The sequence below is a fragment of the Oryzias melastigma genome, linkage group LG9, assembly GCF_002922805.2.
Source record: "Oryzias melastigma strain HK-1 linkage group LG9, ASM292280v2, whole genome shotgun sequence".
NCBI classification, from domain to species: Eukaryota; Metazoa; Chordata; class Actinopteri; order Beloniformes; family Adrianichthyidae; genus Oryzias; species Oryzias melastigma.
In genome coordinates, this window is record NC_050520.1 from 6,389,313 (window position 1) to 6,408,347 (window position 19,035).

Here is a 19,035-nt window from a genome sequence, read left to right on the forward strand (position 1 = left end):
GCCCCCACCTCAAATTTCACCTCCACTAAGGTTTCTGCCACCATATGTGTACCATGGCCTCTCCGCGGGGCTAGAATTTCCTCTACATTGAAGCGGTCTTCTGTTCAGGCTGCACCAACGCTCAGCCATGAGCTAGATCAACTTGGATGAGGCCTATTGTGTATTTTGTGAATGAATGGGGGAGCACACAATGTGGTGGCAGGCAAGCTTAAGAGACAGGAGGGAGAAAAAAGAATGCCAGACTGGTGAATACCAACAAACGGTAACCACTTCCGCGTCCGGGGGTTGGTGATTACTCATGAAATCGTGATTCAAAAAAAAAGAAAAGCAAAGGAAGGGGGTGGGACAAGTTTGGTGATTGGCTCTGGGAGTGATGCCTGATTTTTAGCCTTGTTGTGATTGGCTGAGAGGTATGGCCTCACCTTAAAGGAGGGTTACTCCAGTTCATTGACAGAGTTTCAGATTATTGCATGGGAAGAGCTGTGTGCAACATGACACGCCTTTTTTTTTTTTTTTTTTTTTTGACAGCCATCATTATAGCATGTGCAGACATAAACCCTGTCATTCCAGCTGCTTTAGTCATGAACCAACATATTTATTTAAGAAAAACTGAATTATTTGATTTGCTAAAGAAAAAAAAATACTATTAAATTGGGCAACTTGATGGAAAAAGATCTTAGCTGGTTATTTTTGTCCAACAATCTTCCATCCACACAACATGCAGGAGTTTTTTCCTCTGCAAAGTATCTCCATGCAAGCGTTAAATCAGCTTGCAGCTTATATTCATTTGCAGTCGTGTACACGTCCCTACTGTGTGCAGCAGAGCCAACCCCCCATGCCAATTCCAACTTTAACCCCGACCCCTTCCTCCCTTCTCCTCCAGCAAACCTTTAAACTGACTCTAATCGGGGGGCTGTTACACAGCGCTCCTTTTGAATGTTAGCCATTGAATGTGTACCACTTGCTCCAAAACAAAGGGAGCCTGTGTCAAATCCTACTTCAGTGTTTGGTGGGAAAGTGGCTGTGATGAGTTATTAGCCCACAAAGTTTCTGATCCAACAAAGAAAAATTCATAACTTGGATAAATTCCATGAGAAAGGAACTCTGGGCCGGCCCTTCTTATTGTGTGTTTGCGGCCATTGTGGAAAGCAACAACACAGAGGTCACTGACTCTTGTTTTTCAAAATATCTCAATTCTGAACTTTCCTCAGTTCACGAAGAGGCGTATGCTGAGAATTTTTCCCCAAGCTGCAGAATTTTAAATTCCCACTCCAAACATTTTTTGCAAAGCATTCCCAATAATTGGCCAAAAAAGAAAAAAAAAAAAAAAAAAAAAAAAAATGAAAGAAAGACTTGTGTCATTTTTTAGGACACAGTTTCTGCAGAGCAGCACTAGAAATTTGCCTCCGAGTTGTTGGTAGGATTGTTGGCATAAAGTAACCCCACCCCCAGATCCCGTTATCATCCGTTTACAGCAGGAGTGTCAAACTCCAGGCCTCTAGGGCCGACATTCTGCTGGTTTTTCAGAAACTATGTGCTGTTGATACCTGAATCAGGTGTGTTTAGCCAGTAAGAACCTTTAATGGCAGGTTGGTGGGAAAACATACATGACAACCGGCCCTCGAGGCCAGGATTCAGACACCCTCTGGCTTACAGCCCCTCACAACTCCAACCTAAAATGTCATGCAATACTGAAGCTATCCAGCAGTACAGTTCAGACGAGGAAAACAAAGATGTACATGGGTCGAGATGTCTACAAGTGGATACATCAGAATGGAGTAAAGCAGGGAGGGTGTGGCCCAAAGATTGTAGCTTCTTTGTCATTGGTACGAGTTTTCTCCAATAACATTTTTTCATCTGCTCATTCTCAATGAATTGAATAAAGAAATGCAATTTTGAGCCACAAGAAGATGTTAAAAACCTAACATTTTTATCTGAATGGGTCTTAGACAGTTTTGTTAATAGCAACACAATGTAAAAAACTATGACCAAGAACTTCTGAATACCAGACATCACAATTTCCAACACCAGTCAAAGAGCAGGCCTACCATATAATCTGGTATGGCTAGGTGTTCGCTAATTGAGTTGTACTGGAAATAAATGCAAGGGCAGGTTTACTCAAGACATTTGTCTGGCTAATGTCCAAAGTTTAATGAAATAACTGTTGAAACATTGGAGGGAGAGCATTCACTCATTGGCAAGATGTTGACCTGTGACAAAAAATAGGTGAAATCCCTGATTAAATCATTGATTCCTCTTTAAAAAATAAAAAGGCAAAAAGAATAAATGTGTACATTACCTGGTGTGAGGAGTCAGAGATTTGTCCTTCCCTCTGGTCACCGGCAGGAGCCATCTCCAGAGTAATAACACGACATCTCCCAGCTGCCCCAGTCCCCAGATGTTGCTCAACTGACGCTCACAGACAAACCCTCACATGTAACTTCAGCAGCACACAGAGCCTTGCTCAGTGCGAAGTATTGTTTGTGCCATTCAGCCTGCATACCGAGCGTTATATCCTGATCTGACCTTTAGGTTGTCAAATGTCATTTTTCTTGCTTGTATTTGGGAAACTGTGGAGAGGAGAGGTCTGGAGGTTTGAAAATGCAGAAATCATCAGCATTTTATCTTCATGTTTCTCTCGCGATGTCCTTAAATTAAACTGACAGAAAATAGGGGATTTATGCTGTTTATGAACAACCACTATGAACTAATTCCAGCAGCAGAGATGGATTTGGTTAAAATCTGAATGTTCAACCATTTGTGAATACCAAAGGGTGTCAGGTTTTTTGTTTAATTGTAAAAACAGTTTGATTGATCCGTTAATTGAGATGTCAGCCAAACTTCTGCATGTTTTCAGTTGTATTGGACCATTTATATGTAATCAACATAATGTTTATAGAGCAAAGTGTTCAGTTTTAGTTTGATCTGATGGCCTTAATGCAATGTAATTAAATAAGATTGTGTATGTTTTTGAAGATGCACTTTTGCGAAATGTGTTTTAGTAGAGGCTTAATTGTTGAAACATCTACAAAAAAATGTGTTTAGCTGCAAAAAATCTAATTGTCCCTCCCCTCAAAGCAAAATGTTTTGCATGCAACTAAAATGTTAAACTTCCAGCTGTAAACGTAGATTGACATCTTTTATGCAACTTCAAGAAATCTGCCAAGATCTGGATATAATTTTTTTTTTCTTTTTTTACTAAAAATTGTGTTAAAATATTCTATGGAGTGTCTTCTGGGACATTTAAATACTAGTTTGCTTTTTGGTGACAGAACTGTTCTAGTGTTTTGGTGAATCTTGAGATGTTTCTACATGAACGAACTTACCAGGACAAAACAAAAGTCTGTTGTCCTTGAAGGCACAAGGAAGGTGATACATTTATCCAACCCTGGAAATCTCTAATGAAGTGCACAAAGTCTGTGAGAAAAGTTCTGACTTGTTTTCACAGGAGGGGAGAATTTCTTACTATTGGTTGTTAAAAAAATTAAAACATGTTGAAACTACTCTTTAACCTTTTTATTGGTTTTGTTATTAGTACAAGCTGAGAACTGCAGGTAGCAGTTGTTGATGACTAACGCTGCGTGCATCTAAGGCATGCAAAACAATCCTGAGAAAGCAGCATGCAGTTGAATCTACTCCTGTATTACATAGAATTGTGAAGAAAAAAAACATGAATTCCTTGGAAGCAGCTCACATACACAGAAATACGCCCAAAACTGTTTCACTTCCCTATATAAAGTACTTATTTCCTGACACAATTCTGATCATTTGTTAAAAAGAATAATCATTTTTGCGAATAATTAAATGGCTACTTCCACAATTGGACAGTAGTTGAAGGTTTTTAACGTTTGGCTTAACAACATCAAGTACTTTTTAATTGTATTTTTTGATAAAATGTCATTTATGGAGAATTTTAAATAATCTTAACGTTCATTTCTGTGAAATCTGGAGCTTTCAACAACAAATCAGACATTAGATGTCTAGAAGAGTAAAATCTGCAGCAAAATCTTAATAAACTAGCTTCAAAAATATTTAATTCATTTTTCGGTCCACTTCATGGATCTTTAATTTTAAAAACCAGACAGCAGTTTGGCCGTTAATCTGTGCATTCTTACAGCTTAAATGGGATTTAAGGGGCCTGAAAACTGGTCTTCTTGACGTAGTTTGTGCTCATTCAAAGCCTGTAGCGTCTGCACTCGTTTATTTGTTTGTTCCTGGTGTTCTGTTGTACAACATCTCCCCTGGCGGATCAGGTGATCAACAGGGAATCGTGTCACATGTTTGGGTGTGTCCGAGCACTGAGGTTACTATCGGACAAAAAGGCAAAGAGTTTACTCTGTTGCACAAAATTATGGCAACTCAATGTGTTGCAGTCAGTTTATTAAAAAAGTCATGGAACTACTTTTTACTATAATAAAGTAATGTAAGATATTCTTATTTTTTTAACTTCATTCAATAATTGTGAAGTAGCTCTTGTATTCCAAAAGACTTACTGTTAAAATGGTTTATGGGTAAAATGCCATAAACTGTGACTTTCTGCTCACCTTTAGTTTTTTTCCCCTTCAACTTAAGTAAGGAAATAGACCCAAACGCTTAAATAAAATTTTATATTTCTAATAAATGTGTCGAATTCTGTTGTTTTAATATTAGGTGTAATCATTTTTACTTGCTTTTATTCTGTAGTATTTTTCGTTTTAACCTTTTCTGAAATAACTACTCAGTAAATAACTCAATAGTTTGCAGAACATTTGTTGTCTTGGATTCTTATGTTCTACTAAAGCACCAAAACAGGATCTGAAAACTAATAAGAGTCATTAATGCGTTATAATTCTGAAATAATAGATTAAGGGACTGCTTCTGAACTATAATAATTGGATTGCAGTTTGAAACTTTTGGGAAAATCACTGGCTGCTGCAGCTCATCTCAACATTGCTGACATCAAGACAGTCAAATATAAGATATTATTTGAAGTGTTTTTGCTTTTGTAGTAAGAAAAATGTTTATAAAACCTCCTAATGGTTCCAGAAATTTACATTTTTTTTCTACTTTTGTCCTTTTCTCCAAAGGAAACTCTTTTACTAGCACACATATATGAAAAGAGAACGAACGGTTTGTAAGGGTTGATTTATTTGTCATTTTTTAAACTCTTACATGCAAACTGTTTTTTCAATATTAGAACGTTTTATAGAATTATTTCCTGCATGTTTTCAGTCTGCATTCTCTTGTTTCTGCCAGGAAGGTGTAAACGTCAAGATAAAAGAACACTGACAAAGGACAAGCTGTGATAGTCTGTGCAGGTTAAACCTGCAGAAGGAGGTAAGCCTGCATACTTTGTGAATGAAACACAGACACGCCCTTGTTTGAATAAATGAAGAGTGGGTGGAGAATTTGACATTTGTCAACGGCAGTAGATATTAAATGAGCTTTCATGCGTTTTGCACACACTCATGTTAGATAATCTGAATTTAACCCCTTTTTTCTTCATTGTCATTGTTTAACTGAAAAGAAATGGCATCTTTAATGCATGTGTGAAGAGTTACTCTACACTCTCCCTTATAGACGACTTAGCCTCCTGTAATTCTGCCTCTGGAATGATTCATTTGTCTGTGCAAAGTAAATAAACTAAAGTATTTCTCAGATATTGTGACAGATTGTGGCTAAAAATGTTACGCCTGAAAAAAAATGTTATGAACATAATCTATTTAAATTGTCTTAAATTATGTATTTTAAGAAATAATATAATTTAACAAAGGAAATCACCTCAGGGTCATTATTAAAAAAAAAAAGAAAAGTGCAAATAAAACTGAATTATAATTATAATTATTTTTTTAATTCCAATGACAATGGAACAAATAGAGCATAGAAAACAAAGAATGGAGATACTATAAATAACTGAAAAATGGGAGGAGTCAACATTTCTGTGAGAAAAAAGAAACTCCTCAAGAAAAAAAACTCAAAAACAAAGTTTGCTCAAACCCTCAAAAAAAAAGTCATTTTATACAGTAGATTGCATATTTTATGATGACATTGCTTTGGATCTTGAGAAACTTTAACAATCAAAAAAAATGTACATTTATTTAAATTGCGATAATATTAGATTTTTAACAAAGCAGTGACTTTGAGGATAACTGATCATTGTATAGTAGTGTAGCAAAAACTGTGGAAAAGCTACACTTTATATATATATATATATATATATATATATATATATATATATATATATATAAACATCACAAGTGTAAACTCTTCAATCAAAACATGAATGTGATAAATTTAAGAAAGAAAATTAATTTCTTAATTTTTTTTCCACAAGCTTTATTTTTAAATAAAACAAGGGAATGTAAATGTTACACTTTGCATGTTGTTTTTAAGGCTTAGAGATGGTTTTATTTTATTTTGTGTGTTTTAGGAAATGTATAGTCTGAAGGAAAATATTTGATTTTGCAAACTGTTTTAGAATGAAATAACACAAGTTTGCCTTATTTTTCATCAATCCCTGAATGTTGATGAAACCTTGTTGACATTTGGCACATTTCTGTCAGAAAATCTGTAAGGTTTCAGGAAATCTCAGACTTGGATGTCGACCAGCTCTTTAAATTTCCTGTCAAAATCTCTCCACTGCAAAGTTCATTCCCATAGTCCTACCCTCCTCACGTTCCTTTCCTCTTTTACGTATTCCTCCTCTTCTTTGAACAACAGTTTTCCAAAGGGACTCTGCAGGTCAGCATCAGTTGTGTTACTCTATGTAAACCCGAGCCAGGACTGATCCAGAGATCAGTTTGTGCTTGGCATGATTAATTTGGTTTAATGTTGATGCCCTTTCTGAACCTGGACTTGGGAGCGATACCCAGAAGCACTGGATTGTGCCCCCCTGTGGTTACATCTGGTGATTTGTTTCAAAACTGTCTTTTATTGACTTTAGACCAAAAAGAATCACAATAATTTCAATAACTTCAGTAACTTCAATAACAGAGGCCTTGCCTATTTAAGGCAAAATACAAATATAGCGTTAAAGCTTAAAAACGTGATTCAAAATGTCTTAAAGTAAAAGACGCACAAAATAAAACAATGGAAAGACTTGGGTAAGACTTTCACTTATGCAGCTATTTCCCTAAGAGCTATATTAAGTTGAGTGCAGTTTTATTTTAATTACATGCTGAAAAAAAGCCTTTGTGCTTTCTCCTGAAGGAATGGTGTGAGGATTTCATTGTTGGATTTGGAAGGAAACCCTTTTTTTGGTTTTGGCACATCCTCTCCAAATCAGTGCTGTTAAAATGTGATGGGAATGTAGCAGAACAGCGACTTTCATTTAGCAACTTCAGCTTTTAAAAAAGTGGAAGGAGAAAGGCTTAATGCACTCACCGGGTCCACTTTTTTTCTATTTTTATGCAATATAATACAACACTACATGGCTGTAATTTATTATGCTTTAAGCTTGACATTCCAGGAAGGGGGTTGTTATTTTTGATTATTATGGAAGCCAAGAAAAATATAAGGATTCAAGAAGTATAATTATAACAGATGGTTCAAATTTGTTTTTGACCTCCTATAAAAATGCATGACGGCCAAAACACCTTCACTCTTTAACGTGTTGGAGGAACACTAAAGACTTGAGTGGGCAAAAAAAGAATTAAATCTATTTGAAGACAATGTTTTGTGTATTAAATAGATGAATAGCACATAGATGTGCTTTTCTATCAATATAAGTTCATAAAAGGACAGAAAACTCTCTGTTGGTTAATTTATAACAGTATAAATACAGCTTGACTGTTGGAGGTGAGGAAACTGGTCAATCATAGTGTAGTTTGTGTGGGCATCCTTTACACAGGCTTTTACGTATCACAAGCTCACTGGTACATTCTGTTTTCATGATTTCCCATCAGCCCTTTGTTTACAATTCTCAAACCCAGCAGGTGCAACACAGTCTTATTTCACTATTTAGAAAAAGAAGACACTAATTTGTTTTTATTATTGGTATTTTTATCATAAATATAAATTGCCATTGGTTTTTGGTTTAAATAAAACAGAAACATAAAAAGAAAATTGTGTTTTTTCATCATATGAAATAGTTTAGAACTTTTGACAAAGATTCTCGTGACTTCCTTTCAAAATAAAAGACACCCTGTGCCACACAGGATCATCTCAATGCAGCAAGTAATTAAAAAAAACGCTTAATTTAACAATTTGTTGTATATCTCAGCCAGAAGTTTATAAATCTGAATAAAATTATATCAGAGCTTATTAAGTGACACTGTTTTGTCTAATAATAAAAATCCTAAATCCTTTAATTTGTTCAAAAATAGAAAATCTACCTTATATTTCGATTCAACAAAAGTACGAATTCTGGTTGTGCTAAGTGACCTCAAACTGATTTTCTGTTGTAAACAGCACTCTAAAATCGTTCAAAATGCTTTAGTACCATTTTGATAAACTTTGAGGCCGCAAGCTTCTACCGCTTGATAGACTGTTGGAGCATTATGGGTACTGTAGTCAGGAGTCTCGTGGAGTGACAGTCCTGCTGTTTGCGAATGAGTTAAATAAAGTTTGATTCAATTTACTCTATTCTTTACCGAACAGTAACTGTTTAAAATTAAAAATGTATTATTTTTCTTTAACAAGAGTGCCACTATGGAAGGGTAAAAGAGCCCAAGCTTACATTAAAAGTCAGAGTACTCTTATGCTGCAATTCATATGATTTATGTGTTTATATTACAAGTCCATCAGGTATTTGTGAACTAATTTGTGTGCATTTGTGAATTTTTATTACCGATTTGCATAAACTTTTATATTGTATTATATTTCCAAATGATAAGACTGAACTGGAGTATTCCGACTGAATAGTTTTTAATCAAAATTCCACCACTTTCAGTTCAAGTCAAAACGTGTTCGGAGGAACTGAAGCTGAAACGAACGTTCACAAAAGCAGGAGATGCACAAGTTTCCTGTAGAATCATGCCATCTTTTTTCATCTCAAAGCCTCATAATGAAACCAGGAATTTGGCAAAGGCTGTGTGAGCGGACTCGCAATCAAACATCACTCAAGGAGGTAGTAGGGCAAAAAATGAGTGATTGAGATGGCAATAAAACGTGCAAATAGCTTAACTGTCACAGGGTCGCAAACACCTCTGATTTTTATTGTGCACAATAAAGGAAGCCCTTTGAAACAGGCCTGTGGAAACTCCTCCCACACTACTGGAATTACTTGTGTCTTCTATTATTAAACTTATAAACAAAAGAGCAACCAAACACGAGCAAAGAGTAACATGCAGTTTGTGAATGTTTGAACCAAAAGGACTGGAGTAAAGCAGAAAGACAGGAAACGCACCACATGAAGAGTCTTATCATAAAACTGCAGCAGGAATGCAGTTAAAGCCTTCAAGGCAACATGTGCAGACGTCCGCTGTGACCGATGGGATTAGAAATTACAAAAAGAATAATCCTTAGAGTGAAGCGTGCCATGAAAAAGTATGTTAAAATAGTTTATTCTGGGTTTTTTTTAGCTTTAAAGTCAGACAAAAACACAAAAGAGAAGCAGCTTTAAGGAGTGGAAACATGTGCAGATCATAAAAGAGGGAAATGAACAACAGGTGTGTGGGGCGGAGCAAGGATCAGGTGAGGTTTCAAAATATTCTCAAAGTCTTTTGACTGCTGTGCTACACGTGGCACATACCAGGAACAATAGTACAAATATGTGACATAGAATGTATGTTCCATGCATGTGATGTCGGCCGATGAAGACTTGTTGACTTGTGTCACCTCCTGTGGCAGCGTCTGCCAGAGCTACATCTTGAATTACCCATAAAAAGGATGTGAAATCTATGTCTGATACTTTCCAGCATCATTTGCAAAGCAACCCCCTACCCTGGTTTCACATCCGCCCGTGAGTTCATGAAGTTTTTCCCTTTGGGCGTCAACAACAGCACTTTTACTTGTGATGTTCCGACATTTGATGGAAACCCTCCCACTTGCTGTGTTTTCACTTCTCACCTGTATTTTTTGTTCTGTCCTGCAGCAATCCTGGACTGAAAAGAGGAGATACTTTTCACAATTCTTGAAAACTTTTGCCCCCAACATATACTCAAAAAAATCACCAAAGTGTGCACACGCCTGGTGGAAATTAAGTTTTGGCACAGTGAACATCCCCCTCTGTCCTCCATCCCCCCAAAAGGATGACAGCACAGCAGGAATAACAGGAAAAAATTTAAAAAACAAAATACCCAGCTAGTACCAAGGCCAAGTGGGACCCATATGGTTTAAAAGTGGGACGAAAATGTTGGCCCCAATTGGGTTTGTCCACATTGACTAAAGTGGGCACTCAGTGGCTCGCTATGCTAGCCAGCCTTCCAATGGACGGCGTAGCATGCTAGCGAGCTATACTGTAGCAAGCTAGTTATCTCCACTGTATCGAGCTAGTGAGCTCTACTGTCCTGGATAGCATAGTGAGTCAACCCACTGAGTGTCCCCTTAAGCCAACATTGGCAAACACAGGTGGGGCCACCACAGAAACAGTGGACAAACCCATTCAGGGCCCACATCTTCTCCCCACTTTTGAACCCTATGGGGCCCACCTTGCCTTGCTGGTTGGGTATGTGCTGTGGATATCAAAAGAACATTTTTAAATTATTATGGGATGGCCACAGGACCTACGACTTGGTGGCTATTTTATGGCAAAGTGTGAAATTTGGCCATTGTCCCATTTTCCCACCATAGGGTAAAATAAACTGTTGATCTTCACAAACAATCAGAACTGGTTTTGCTGACCTTTGACCTTGGAAAGAGGCTGTCATCATTACTCCTAAAAAAAAAAAAGCACATTCAGGATCAGCTACAACTCCTCTTAAGCGCACTCAGGAGCTGGCAATCGATCGAGCATTTTCAATGAAAAGCCTATTTAAACGTCCGTAAACTCACGTTTTAGGCTTCTGCGTTTAAAACTCTTGCATCCACGAGTCGCTATGCAATTTTTAAGTCTATTTTGAAACTCTACATACAAACTAAGTGTTCATTGAGTGTGTCCTGTAAGTTTAACTAGTTGAACTTTTGATGCTTGAACACCAAACAGCAAAACTTTGACCAATCAGGGAGTCGGATCTTGTTGACGTATGAGTAGCGTCCTTTTCAAAACACAGAAGTGGCAACTTTTTGAAAATGGATCACACAGGAGAAATTAATAATTGCAGTTTGTGCTGGAATCATACAACACCAAGTTTTGGGTGTATTCAGACTTGAAAAGTCTGCTATGTTCGCTTAATTTGTTTTTTACAATGAACCTTCAGGTTAGTAAGTTAGTATTTTAGTGTGATGTCTTTCAGTTGTTTTTTTCAACAACTGAAAAAAATAATAGAATTAATCAAATGATTAATCCAGTGGCTAAAATCTTGCCATGACAGACTTGGTTTATGCTGCAGACTGATGCACTTCCTGACCTTTGGGTCACTTAAGCTGATCTGGATCAGTGTCATCTACAGACCAATAAAGTCAATATGAAACTAGATCTAATGTACGAGTTTAAAAATATCATCAAAGCTTTTCCCATGGATATGATGTGTTACTCTCAACTGTCGCTGAGACGATAACATCATTACCACACGACTGTTCAAGTTACAAGAGATCTCAAATATTGCTAAAAAAAATTGTGAGGATGATACTAAATTGATGACAGTGATTTATATATGAGAACACATTATAAATATTTAGTCCCCTTTCCTCTGGTTATTTTAATGGTATAGTCACAAATTTTATGGTCTTGCAGAAAAACAGAATGTAAATCTCCTTTATTAAATTAAAAGCATTCTTTTTGCTTTAATTTAAATATATATTTTTCTTTCTTAAAATGAAAAAAAAATAGCTTTTTTTCTCTGTCTCTACAAGTTTTTTTTAATAGATTAAGAATGGAATTTTGTGCAGAGGAAGTGATCAGTTATATTTTCTCCAACCGTTTTAGAGAATTACGCAAAGAAGGATCTTGAAATGTCAGCTGTGACGTATCTGAAGATTAACACAACCCAGCAACAATATTCAGTGTGTGACGCCTCAAATGGGTGTTTCAAATAAAGATCTGGGGGGAAAAGTCCAGAAACTGTGTCACAATGAGTTTTACCTCCACGGTTTTAATGGTCACCTTTGTTTACAGGTTTGGTAACCGTCTTATGCAAGGTTTGATCTCGCATTAATCTCCATTTTTGCTCAGTGAAAGGCCAAGCTGTGACTTTAAAAGCAGGCGTGCTTCCTTTTCTCTTTCCTAAAAGGATTTAGATTCTTATATTTTGTTAAAATACTGTTTAATTTTTAAACCTAACAACCTTTTTTCAGGAATTCATTGAGTTTAACTATTAATTGAACATATACTGCATTGAAGCTATATTTAGCTGTTTCGGGGTCATAAATTCAACCAAAAATTAACAGGTTAAGTTCCTTTTATAGTAAATTATGGCATCATTTTATTATTTTGTCTTAGTGGGCATTTTAGTTCCAAAAAAAAGATGTTGATTTGCATTTTCTGGGATTTCCGGTCAACTCACACAGATTTGAGAAGCCACTTATTCAGTTTTGAGTCTGTAAATGTTTATGCCAAAATAAATGCAGCGCTTTTGCAGTGTTTAGATACACACAAGAAGTTATTTTAATGTTTTCCATCTCCATATTAAACAAGCTTTTAGCTAATACAAACATCCTTTTGGGCTGATTTGAGGATAAATGTTGCGACACAAACCTGAATCTCCGGTAATCCCAGCCTCTTCCTATGCAGTTTTTTATCCTTAATTTGATTTATTGCTCTCTTTATTGAGTAACTTTATTGCAGAGACATTGAGGGAACATCCTCAGCTTCAGAGGAATCTTGGCACCTAAATGTCAGCATGCTTGACGGTGAAGTGTTTGCTACTGTCTCTACCTTCACCATGACGATCTAGATCCAAGAGGGCAATCCTGCTCTCATCAACTTCTCCGAGTTCACTGAGGTTTTTGTTCCCATGGGGATTTCTAAGGAATCAAGTTCATGGGCAAAATAAATCCAAGATGAAATATTCTCTATTGGGCAGTTTGAAGGCTGAACCTGAATACTTTTGTGGAAAGTAAAGCCGGTGTTTACAGTGGAGTTATCTCCTCCTCTTCTGTGAGGGGAACAAAAAAATAAATGAATTCTGGCTGCAGTAAGAAACAATGTCTAGGTATTTCAGCACCGTGGTATGTGATACTGTAACATGGTGTGAGAAGAATTGTATTCGCTGCACCCACAGAACTGAAAAGCAAACAGGAGGACCTGAACTGCACACACTGGGTTTTCTGTTATCACATGTGACTGTATCAAATCTTTGAAAACGAACAAAAGAAAACAACAATGAAAAGGGTTCTGGTTGGCTGAGGAAGGGGGCTGGATCCCATCCCGGCTTGATGAAGTGAGAAATGGGGTTACCCCATGAAACATGTGAGCTGCATTCAGCCTCAGGGCCAGCACTTGCCCACAGAGCATCTCAGTGTGGCCCAAAACGCTCTGAATACGAAGCCACAAAGTAGAAAAATAAAATACTACATCTTTGTAATTAGGGAGGAAAGCAAGAAAAAGAAAACAAAATCTAGAAGAGCAATTTTGCAAAAGTCCTGCAGTGAGCAAAAAGCCTAAAACAAGTTTAACTGTTTCGTTTCATCATTAGGAAAGATGCTTTTTGGAGCCAGACTCTCTCTGCATTTTTAAACTCAGTATATTAAAGTACTTCTTGAAGTTTCAGTTTAAAGTATGCCAAAAAAGTTAGATATTTTTTCTTTATCAGTCCGCAAATTATAAACCACATTCATCTTGTCAGTGGTTGAAGTTGATGGAACTGAGCTGAAAAAAATAAGTAGTCAGAACTGAAATGAACTGTACTTTCTTTATGTGCTGGATTCCAGATCCTTCTACAATTATGAATAATCAGGAATCGAAACAAATCACTTCTTGTGTCAATATGACTGGAAAGTGAACAGAACTTAGTTTAGAAAGTCTCAGCCTACAAGGTCTTTTTTAATGATTTCATTAAAATGAGTTTTTTAATGAGTTCATCAGAAATTCTCATTTGGGATGTGGGTGGGACTGTTGGTGCCGAAGCTTGTCTCTGCTAATTTCCCATCAGCCCTTTATTTATTTGCTAATGGCACCTCACTAGCACACGTTTTCAGAGCCCCTATAGGTAAATTCAAAGTAAAAATTAATAAAAGTTTTTTCTCAAAATGTATGTAAAAAAAAAAAATTCTATGTAGTTAGTAACTGGTGTTCACCAGTTCCAATCTGGTGTGCACCAGTTACTAACCAAATTCCTTTTTCTTCAATTTTTAGAAAAATAATCAACTTTTTTTTGGTTAGTTACTGGTGTGCACCAGATAAAAAATGTTTTTTGTTTTTTTTAATTGAAGTTGAAACACATTCTGGTTACTTTCTAGTGTGCACCAGTTACTACCTTGTGCGCACCAGTTAGTATCTGGTGAAGCCAGGTACTATCTGGTGCGAAAAGGTACTGTCTGGTGCGGACCAGTTACTATCTGGTGTGCAACAGTTACTTACCAGAATATTTTTATACTACCAGTTACTATATGGTGAAACCAGTTACTATCTGGTACGGACCAGTTACTATCTGGTGTGCAACAGTTACTTACCAGAATATTTTTATACTAGCAGTTAGTATCTGGTGCAACCAGTTACTATCTGGTGCGGACCAGTTACTATCTGGTGCGAAAAGGTACTGTCTGGTGCGGACCAGTTACTATCTGGTGTGCAACAGTTACTTACCAGAATATTTTTATACTACCAATTAGTATCTGGTGCAACCAGTTACTATCTGGTGCGGACCAGTTACTATCTGGTGCGGACCAGTTACTATCTGGTGTGAAAAGGTACTGTCTGGTACGGACCAGTTACTATCTGGTGTGCAACAGTTACTTACCAGAATATTTTTATACTTCCATTTTTTTGTTAGTTTAAAAGGAAAATAATAGACTTTTAGTTAAATCAGGATTTTACAATAAAACTAGTTTGTCTACCTCTTTTTTTTTTAACATTCAAATACTAGATTTTTGTTCTTCCTGAAATTTGTAGTATTTTTTTTGGGGGGGGGGTTGGTGGAAGTCTGATTGATGCTCAGGTCAGTTGTGGCCTGAAATGGCCCTGCAAGCTGGAAAAAAACGTGCATGTCCTCACGTAGCTGATGTTCAGGGAAAATGTAGGTGGGCTGAAGTGCTCTGCAGGCAAACTGAGGACAGGACAGTGGGACAGTATAGGACAGTATATTTTGGTAGCTTAGTCTAATTTTCACAAATTTGGACTGGGCTACACTCTCCCCTTTCCAAATAAAAGTTTAGATGTCCTCATCTAAGGTCAATGTCTATATCTGGATTTAGAGGATTTAGAGTCTGGATTTCTTGGCTTTGAAGGTTTTGGAAGACTGTCATGAGAACTAATAACCATGCCGTGATGTACTATGGTTACCAGTTCCTCTGTTTGTTTTCCAGCTTTGTCATAACTCAATTGAATGACCGGCTTCACTTCTCTGTGGATTTTCTGCATTTTAGACTTTCAACATTTAAATCCATGTCTAAGTCCTCTTCATTTGTTACAGGTTCAATGTTTGAATGTTAACTATTATTTTGGCCATTTTCATTTGTTCATGTTCTGGTTCAAGCTCAGAGGAGGAATAGTCATAGTTTGATTTGTTTGACATAGATTTTTTGGACCCTTGTCTATTTTCTTTTGACTGTTTATTTAATGATTTTAACTTTTCTTTGAGTTCTTGAACTTCAGTTTGAAGATCAACTGACTCACCCTTTTCAAACTCTGACTCAGGTGTTTGCACACTACAAACATACTATTTTGATGGCTTTTTGAACTTCTGTCTGACTAATTTATGCTCCTCTTCCTCCTGAATCTCTTTGAGTAAACTGAGAATTGACGGGGGTCACTTCGCCGATTTAGTTTGAGTAAACTGACTTTTAATCATTCCTTTTTCACGACCTTGTTCAATGTTCTTTCTAGTTTAAGCAAGAAATCTGACAAGCACTAATTTGGCTTTTGGTGATGAGCTCTGAATGTAAACGACAGTTCTTCACCTGACTCTACAGTTCCTTAAGTTCTCTCAAGGACTTCTATGTAATCCATATTATTGTGTCTGAATTTGACATGCGTATAACTTGGATGATCTCCATAGCTGGTCCTTTGAGACTTTCAACGGTTCTTCACTTTTTCTCTGTCATTATTACTCAAGTTCCTCAACCATGAACTTATCTTGTTCCATCTAGTTATCTAAGGGATGAGTAGGACGGACTCCAGAGAATGTTCTGAGACACCTGTATGAACTATGTTTATTGTTTTTTTTTGGGTGACTGGACTAAATCACTCAATGCACATATGACAGATTCAGAATTTTGGTTCTCTGAAAGTACAGGAGTACACTTTTACATCATCAAGAGACTTTCCTTCATCTTGGAGAACTTTGACTAGAACTCTCTCATTCAACAATAACTAGAGTCCACTTTACACCTTCATCTAGCTCGATATGAACCTCAGTTGAATCTATTTCTACTTGGCATCCACATTTTGCCTTTTACCCTCACCTTGCCTAGATCTTTTATGGCTTCAAGTGCAAGTTCAGTATCCACACCTTCACCTCTACACCAGTTGCTTTGATTTGTTACACCACGACTGGATTGAACGGGCAATTTTTTTTGTTTGTTTGTTTTATAGTTATACTTAGTTTACAGAGAGAACAAGTTATTTGTAAGAATAACTAGTCACTATATCGAATCCTAATGTCCCTATAGTGTAGCTAGGTTAATAACCTTTTGCTATTATGGTTGTAGTACTGTGGGCGGGGTTCTGAGTCTGTCTATTTTGATTATTTTATGAGGGTAAACAGGAAATACAAAATATTAAATTCATTGATGCCGTGTTCGGTCTTCCGCAGGGTTCAAAGAGACACGTCTCTGGTCCACTGCATAAAGTCCCCTTTAGTACTTTGAACTATTGCTTTCTCTACTTAGCATAGTGAAGACAAGCCATATTTATATAAAATATACAGGAGTGTGTAAATAAATATGTATATATTTTAAAATTGTTGTTAAGTGAATTTAAAAAAACAGGAAAAAAACGTTTTTAGCATTTGCAGTCCCAGAGTGTTCAAAGAAAGATCATTTTCAGCCAAGTAGAGACCGTGTTATCATCTAATCATTACTGTGTATCGTTAGTGTTTAAGCATAAACTATTTATCAAACAAAATGAGATAGGAAGTTCAACACTTACTGAGATAATAAGTCACAGGTGTGTGTGGTGATAACATGAGACCCGTGTAGATGGGTGTGTAATTACATGAGGCAGCTGTGTGGTGATAAGGATAAAGACAGATGTGCCTCAGGGCTTAGTGTGAACTTTGTTTCTATTTTTAGGGAAGACATAGTAAATGTCTGCTCCACATGTGACCTATGACAGACTGGCAACATGTCCAACCCGGCTTCACCTGACAGTCGCTGGGACAAACTGTAGCAGCATTGTGACCCCGAAAGGGATTTAATGGGTTACACGTCAAAAGGAATCTGGGAGGCACAAAAGTTGAGCCCAAAACTCCCCAGACGTCAGTCCAGTCCACTTTGGTTGATTAAATTTTGTCCTGGGATGGATTGGCGATCTATCCCGGGGTCTCCTTCCCTTCTCTGTTGTTCTTTAGTCACTTCTCCTCTCTTCTATTCTTTATTATTTACTTTATTTAGTTCTCTGTGCTTCTGTTTGGTGCAGTGCCATTCATGTGTTGTTCTTCTTTCCTACTCCCCTCCGGGGGAGCGCGATTCCAGATTCCAGGTGGACCGGCTGTGCTCTCGTTTTTGTGCCCACCTGTCCCCCAGTCCTATCTGGCTGAACTCTATTCAAATACATAGTTGTAGAGTTAGATAAGCTAATTCCTCTTTAGTAGTCCTGGTAAATTGCCTGTCCGTCCTGGGAGAGGATCTCTCCTTTATGTGGGGATCCCTAAGGTTTCTTCTTTGTTTCCTTGAATCAGGTTTTTTCAGAGTTTTTCCTTACCGGGAAGGAGGGTCTCAGGGCAGGAACAACCAGTTTAATTTAACCTGTTTAGTTTACCGTAGTTTAGCAACCAGCTATCGTTTATATTTTACCACCAACTTTCTGCTTCTGTTCAACTGTTTTCTGATATTGGGCTATAGAAATAAAATGTAATTGAACTCAATTTGCCCTTCAGTAGCTGGGCACGTGACTCAAAGATATGTCACTGGTTTGAAAAAAGATGGATGGATGGTTAAGTTTTGTTTTTTCTGGGTCTTAATAGGCACTTGTTGACTTATGACTGTAATTTTTCCTGCATCAAACTTGTAATTATTTTGAGTGAGACTAGTGTCCTTCCATCAGTAAAGCTTTGGTTGTTTTTGAAAAACCATGGCAGATGGTGGCCAGATCTGCAGGTTTATTTGTGTTCTTACATTTATAGAGAGTTTTCGTTTTGTTTTCTGCACGTGGGGCATTATCATTGACTGTATATTAGGACTGGACTGAGTGACCACTCCCCCCTCACGTTCCAAACAGGAAGTACCAGCTGTTGTCTGGCTCCATATCGCAATAAAATGGCGCCTAAAGTGACTTCATTTGGTTGGAGCCAGAAGTAAATCATTTTCTATGGGTGATGTCACACTCACTCGGTCCAGTTCTCATATACAGTCATACATAAGAACTGGTTTCAAGATATATTTTTTTCCACAGATTTTTCAATTTTTTTCTTTAAGTTATAAATTGCATTGATTTATTTGGAGATCCTGAAAGGGATTTTGATGCTTTTTTTCCCTTAAAGTGATAAATTCTTAACATTTTGACCCTGAAGGTTTTTGGATTTCCTTTTTGCTAAATAATTAGTCAGTAGCGGCTGATAGTGATCTGACCACAAAGCCCTTTTATCCCCACAACCATCAATTACACGCTTGTTCTGTCCTTCAGACGTGTAAAACTGTTCGTCCCTCAACACTCTGGCAAATTCCACACAGGAGAGGCAGAAGTTTCTTCCCGTCATGCGT

The 19,035-nt window shown here is 37.1% G+C and overlaps 1 protein-coding gene across 1 annotated transcript in view; it reads left to right on the top strand.

Moving 5' to 3' along the window:
- si:dkey-193c22.1 (uncharacterized protein LOC567837 homolog) overlaps window positions 1-19,035 on the top strand; it is a 37,718-nt gene that overhangs the window by 3,597 nt on the left and 15,086 nt on the right. The window contains exons 2-3 of the mRNA XM_024274576.2: window positions 5,236-5,316; window positions 9,501-9,612. The gene's annotated coding sequence lies outside the window, so the exon portion shown is untranslated. The remainder of the gene's footprint in view (window positions 1-5,235; window positions 5,317-9,500; window positions 9,613-19,035) is intronic.